This window comes from Mus caroli, unplaced genomic scaffold (genome assembly GCF_900094665.2).
Source record: "Mus caroli unplaced genomic scaffold, CAROLI_EIJ_v1.1 scaffold_12812_U1_1, whole genome shotgun sequence".
Taxonomy (NCBI): Eukaryota; Metazoa; Chordata; class Mammalia; order Rodentia; family Muridae; genus Mus; species Mus caroli.
This window is the reverse complement of record NW_018390174.1, coordinates 5,006-12,122: the sequence shown is the minus strand read 5'-3', so window position 1 is coordinate 12,122 and position 7,117 is coordinate 5,006. Positions and strand designations below refer to the sequence as shown.

Below are 7,117 nucleotides of genomic sequence, written 5' to 3'. Positions count from 1 at the left end.
TTATTAATTTAAATTTTTGTTCTTATTAATCTATGTAAGTCTTTTCTTTTATTCCGTGAAAAGACTCTGTGACCTGGGCGGGTCACTCAGGAAGCATTTTGCTTGGGGTGATCTGAGTTCAGATACCACCACCCATGTTTACTACCTGGGACTCCAGATCCAGGGGGTCTGACCCCCTCTTCTCTGGTGTGCCACTCGCACATACATGGAAAACATCCTCTCTCATATGAAATCATACACATGAACATGGGGACAGATGTGTCTTCAAAGGTGCTAATATCTTATAATGCAAGGTAAGCAAATCAAGCAAGCTTATGTGTATAATAGAAATCATACAGTGTTTTTTAATCTGGGATTTTGTATTTTTTTAGAGTTTCTATTTCATAGATGTAGTACACACTTTTATAATTTTATGATATCAGAATGCTTAATCTCTTCAGTTGCTTGGACTAGCCTCCATTCCCAATCCATCTCACATTATTGTCAAAGGAGACAATAGGAATGAACAGGAAGAGTTCAGGCCACTGAGTTTGTAATTTTCATTCTGATTATAATCTTGCAGTTCTTATTTAAATGACCACAGATTCACAGGCCTGTTTGTGTTTCCTTTTTCCAGTGCTGCCATCTATGTTGTATGATTCATTAATTAGAATCTAACTATGCTGTTGTTTGTCTAGGAAATAATAAACCTTCACCTCTTTTCTTCTTCTTCTGATATTTACTATCAGTTCCTTGAGTTTTTGCTGGTTTGGGAACTTCCTGTGGAGAAACAGTGTTAGCTTTCTCTTCTTGACCTGAAAAGGTTGCCTCTCCTCCTCTCTTGGAAAATCTGTGTTTTCCAGTCCTTGTAGTCTTCAATGTTTGGATTTTTAATCATTCAGTGACTGATTTGGTATGGAGGTTCTTAAATTTTTTTCATATATTATCTTCTCTGTCTCCTAAGTTACTTAATTTGTCAGCATTTCAGAACGTACAATCATTTGAGAGAACTACAGTTGAGGTGGTACACAGTCAGAATGGTTGTTTGCTAACTTGGTGAGAGATTGTGGTAACTGACTCTTGACTAATGAAGGCTCATCCACTAAGTGTGGAAGAATCGCTAAGTGAGTAGGCCTGGCCTGGATGAGCAAGAGAGCAAGCCAGGAAAAATGTTTGCTCATGGTTTTTGCTTTTATATTTGAAGTTGGGTTTCTATCATAAGATTCCCAAATAATGGAAGGAGGTTTTGGGTTTTTTTAATTGGATATTTTGTGTATTTTAAATACATAAAACATTGCAAATGTTAAACCCTTTCCCCATTTCCCCTCTGGAACCACTTTTCCCATACTCCCTCCTCCTGCTTCTATGAGGATACTATCCCTCCCACCAACCCACTCCCATCTCACTGCTCTGGCATTCCACTACACTGGGGCATGGAGCCTTCACAGGACCAACGGCTTCTCCTCCTATTGATGCCAGACAATTCCATCCTCTGCTCCAGATAGGGCTGGAGCCATGGGTCCCAACATGTGTACTCTTTGTTTGGTGGTTTAGTTCCTAGGAGTTCTGAGGTATCTGCTTGGTTGATATTGTTGTTCTTCCTATGGGGTTGCAAACCCCTTCAACTGTTTCAATCCTTTCTCTAACACCTCCGTTGGGGTCCGTGTGCTCATTACAGTGGATGGCTGTGATCATCTGCCTCTGTATTTGTCAGGCTCTGGCATTGCCTCTAAGGAGACAGGTATAATAGGCTNCTGTCAGCAAGCATTTCTTGACATGCACAGTAGTGTCTGGGTTTGGTGCCTATATAGGGGATGGTTTACCAAGTAGGGCAGTCTCTATATGGTGTCTGTATAGGGGCTGGATTCCAAAGTGGGGCAGTCTCTGGATGGTGTCTGTACAGGGGCTGGATTCCCAAGTGAGGCAGTCTCTGGATCGTCTTTCCCTCAGACTCTGCTCCATAGTTTGTCCCCTTCTTTCCTTTAGACAGGACATTCTGGGTTAGGAATTTGAAGATGTGTTGGTGGCCCCAGCCTCCAACTGGGGGCCTTGCCTAATCTCTGGATATGTTCTCTAATGATTCTCCCCTCCTTTGTTGGGCATTTCAACTAATCTCATCCCTGGTAGGTCCTGGGAGCCTTTTGCTCTCATAGCATCTTGGACTTACTGGTAGCTACACCCAGATCTCCCTTCCCTATTGCTACACACCTGTGTTCAAATTCCTGATCCTGTGTAAATCATCCCTCTCTCCTCCCATACTTTGTCCTGTCCTCCTTTTCCTCCCTTCCACTCCTCTCTTCCCAAGTCCTGCCACACTTTCCCTCCCATGAGTATTTTCTTCCCCCTTCTACAGGGACTGAAACATCCACATTTTGGCCTTCCTTCTTCTTACCCTTCATATGGTCTGTTAATTTTACCTTGGTTATTCTGACTATTTGAGCTAATATCTACTTATCATTGAGTGCATACCATGTGTGTCCTTTTTGACTGGGTTACCTCATTCAGAATGATATTGTCTATTTCCGTCAATTTTCCAAGAATTTCATGAAGTCATTGTTTTTAATAGCTGAGTAGTACTCCATTGTGTAAATGTACCACATTTTCTATATCCACTCCTCTGTTGAAGGACATCTGAGTTCTTTGCAGCTTCTGGCTATTATAAATAAGGCTGCTATGAACATAATGGAACATGTGTCCTTGTTATTTGTTGGAGCATCTTTTGGGTATATGCACAGAAATGGTATAGCTGGATTCTCAGGTAGTACTATGTCCAATTTTTCTGAAGAAACTCGAGACTGACTTCCAGAGTGGTTGTGCCAGTTTGCAATCCCACCAACAATGGAGGAGTATTCCTCTTTTGCCAAATCCTCACCAGCATCTGCTGTCACTTAAAATTTTGATCTTAGCCATTCTGACTGGTGTGAGGTAGAATCTCAGTGTTGTTTTGATTTGCATTTCCTTTTTATTAGGTATTTTCCTCATTTACATTTCCAATGCTATCCCAAAAGTCCCCCATAACTACCCACCCACTCCCACTTTTTGTCCCTGGCGTTCCCCTGTACTGGGGCATATAAAGTTTGCAAGTCCAATGGGCCTCTCTTTCCACTGATATCCGACTAGGCCATCTTTTGATACATATGCAGCTAGAGTCAAGAGCTCCGGGGTACTGGTTAGTTCATATTGTTGTTCTACCTATAGGGTTGCAGATCCCTTTAGCTCCTTGGGTACTTTCTCTAGCTCCTTCATTGGGGGCCCTGTGATCCATCCAATAGCTGTCTGTGAGCATCCACTTGCTGACTGTGAGCATCCACTTCTGTGTTTGCTAGGCCCCGGATTTGCATTTCCATGATGACTAAGGATGTTGACTATTTCTTTAGGTGCTTCTAAGCCATTGACTATTCCTCAGTTGAGAATTCCTTGTTTAGCTCTGGACTCTATTTTTAATAGGGGTATTTGGTTCTCTGGTGTCTAACTTCTTAAGTTCTTTATATATATTGAATATAAGCCCTCTAGCAGATGTAGGGTTGGTAAAAATCTTTTCCCAATCTGTTGTTTGCCATTTTGTCCTATTGGCTCTGTCCTTTGCCTTACAGAAGCTTTGCATTTTTTCTGAGGTCGCATTTGTCAATTCTTGGTCTTAGAGCATGTACTGGCTAATTTTTTGTCAACTTGACACAGCTGGAGTTATCACAGAAAAAAGGAGCTTCAGTTGAGGAAATGCCTCCATGAGATCCAACTGTAAGGCATTTTCCCAATTAGTGATCAAGGGGAAAAGGCCCCTTGTGGGTGGGACCATCCCTGGGCTGGTAGGCTTAGAATCTATAAGAGAGCAGTCTGAGTAAGCCAGGGGAAGCAAGCCAGTAAGGAACATCTCTCCATGGCCTCTGCATTAGCTCCTGCTTCCTGACCTGCTTGAGTTCCAGTCCTGACTTCCTTGGTGATGAACAGCAGTATGGAAGTGTGATCCAAATAAACCCTTTCCTCCCCAACTATTTCTTGCTCATGATGTTTGTGCAGGAATAGAAACCCTGACTAAGACAGAGCATAAACCATTGGTGTTCTGTTCAGGAAATTTTTCCCTGTGCCCATGTGTTTGAGGCTCTCCCCCCACTTTCTCTTCTATTAGTTTCAGTGTATCTGGTTTTATGTGGCAGGCATTGATCCAAATGGACTTGAGCTTTGTACAAGGAGATAAGAATCGATCAACTTGCTTCCTCTTTGGACTGGTGCCATGAGTGGACATTAGGTGTAAATTCCGCAGCCTGTCCCACAACACCCAGAGGAAGCACCACTCCCAAGTGCTCTAACGCTTCCAGGATCATAGGATTAGAAGTGAGGAGCAAGAAACATGTGCCTCAACACCTGCAGTTCCTGGGACCATGGGTAACCAGGCACCCAGGAACTCGGGCAATATTTTCTTATGTCCAAATGGAACTGCTGAACCATATATTCCCTTTTGGTAATATCTTATTAATGATATAGTGTGAACTGGTGTACCTCAGGTTCTGGAAGATGAATACTGAACTGTATTGTATGTATCACTCTCAAAATAATTTAAGTAAAGGGCTGGAGAGAGGGCTCAGCAGTTAAGAGCACTGACTGCTCTTCCAAAGATCCTGAGTTCAATTCCCAGCAACCACATGGCGGCTCACAACCATCTGTAATGGAATATGATGCCGTCTTCTGATGTGACTGGAGAAAGCTACAGTAACATATACATAAAATAAATAAATAAAATCTTGTTTTTTAAATAAGAACTTAAATAAAAGCACATAAGTTCATTCTGTGTTTCTGGTTTGGTTGGTTAATTATGGCAGGAGATACAGGGTCTTCCTATGTATCTTTGGCTGTCCTAGAACTCATTGTATACATCACAGTGACATCCTGTTGAGTGTCTTCTGCCTATGTCTCCTGACTGCATTGTTTTGTTTTCGTTTGGTCTAGTTTGGTTTTTCTAAACAGGATTTTCCTGTGTAGCCCCGGCTGTCCTGGAAGTCCCTCTGTAGACCAGGCTTGCCTCTAACTCAGAAATTCGCCTGCCTCTGCCACCCAAGTGCTGAGATTAAAAGCATGAGCCACCATGCCTGGCTCTGACTGCATTGTTAAAGGCATAAGCCAGTAGACCCCTCATGCTTATTGATTTTTATATGTAGTAATTGTTAATATCAATACAATTTCTTTGGTGTGTTCCAAACTCTATTGTTCTTGTAGAGTGTTTCTCTTTATATGTGTAATTGACATTTTTTAAAAAGACTACATCCTATTCAATGGGATGAGAGTTCATAGGGGTGACAGGTCTAGAGAGATGCCTCAGCGCTTAAGAACACTGATTGTTCTTGCAGATGACCTGAGTTTAATTCCCAGCAACCACATGGTAGTTCACAACCACCTGTAATACGGATCCAATGCCCTCATCTTGAGTGTCTGAAGATAACAACAGTGTACTCACATATATGAAATACATAACTCGTAAAAAAAAAACAAAAGAAATTACAGGTGCAATCCTTATTATTAAGATTCCTTCTGATATGACTTGGTAGTTACAGTAGAACTTGGGTGTGAGTAAATAAGTATGATAAGCCTCAGAATTATATGAACACTTTGCCTATGAAAAATAGATGCCCGATGTGTCTATTGTGCTTTCTTTTGTACACNTTTATGGGATGCTCTAGAATGCAGTGACTTATGAGGACGTGCATGTGAACTTCACTCAAGAGGAGTGGGCTTTGCTGGATCCTTCTCAGAAGAAGCTCTACAAAGATGTCATGCTGGAAACCTACAGGAACCTCAACGCTATAGGTAAATTTGTGAATACCTTATCCTGTTTTAAAATTCAAGAAAACAGTTTTTCTTTTGGTGCACTTCTGTAGTTTCAATAAAAATGAAGGAAGGATTTGGTGAATAAATCATGCATGGCTATAAGGTTCACTGAAGATAGTAACTTACATTTTGCTAAATTTCAAGGCATACATTTTCTGTTTTAGGCTTTAATTGGGAAGCCCAAAATATTGAAGAATATTGTCAAAGTTCTAGAAGACACAGAAGGTAATTTTCATGTGCAAGCTCATACAAATCTGCCTCTAAAGATATGTTAATGTGTGCTGAAAATTGATAAGAAAAGGAGCTGTGTAAATTAGCACAGCTTTAAGTGTATTGATGATTGTTACATTCCAACAAAACCATCCTCTTTAAAATCCTGTATCTGATTTTTTGCAAGGCCTTCCTTTAAGAAAGAGGACAGGGAAACAATGCCTTAGCGTGTATCCCCATTTGAAACATAGCCCTATTCATGCTCCATAGTACAACTGCCAGTCTGTTTCTGCTTACTTTGGAAAAGCTACACAAATTGCATAGTTGATCAATATGTGTCCTAAAGCTTCTAAGAAGCAAATAGTCTATATTTAAGCTGGTTGTACTCATTTATTAGCAGTGTCAGTGCTAAGTTTAGTTAGAAGGGCAGCATTTGGGAGGTGAGTAGGAGGTTTTGAAGTAACCTTAATCCATATTTCACATGTCTATGAAAATACTGAGTCAAACCTTGTGAATGCGAACTTCAACATTTTATGTATTGGACTTCCTTTCATAAGTATATAATATTTTATAATGGATACACACCATGTATACCAAACAAATATCCCAAAAAAACTATGTCTTTCTCTCTCTCTTTCCTTCTGTCTCCTATAACTATTAGAAGATATATAGTGGGTTGTAGTTATAGAGTAGACTTTTTAAACATAATACAAGTTAACAGTTCATTACATTTCCAAGTTTGTTGGCAATACATCAGCAACCTCATTCTGGAGAAAAGGCTCTTGAGTCCTAGGGATGTGGAAATGCTCCTATTTCTCCTGGTTCACTTTGCAAATATACTATGAGACACAGTACAGTAAAATATGGAATACACTTAGTGCGTTAAAGCTCTGAATTCCTCCACTTTTCTTAAAGTACGGGAACAACATTTTATAGAAAAAGAATACGTAAAACTGAGCCATGTAATCAATGTTCATACCCTCTCAGGTGTCTCTGACCATGAGAAACAACCCATAATGAAGNGGAACAGCATGAATGTAAGCAAAGGGATAAAAGGTCTGATGGCTCTTTACATTTAGACAAATAGTAACATTAAATCCTAGAGATG

General features: G+C 40.5%; 1 pseudogene; it reads left to right on the top strand.

Moving 5' to 3' along the window:
- The first annotated feature begins 246 nt into the window (after positions 1 to 246).
- Positions 247 to 7,117, top strand: part of LOC110288517 — an 8,702-nt pseudogene continuing 1,831 nt past the window's right edge.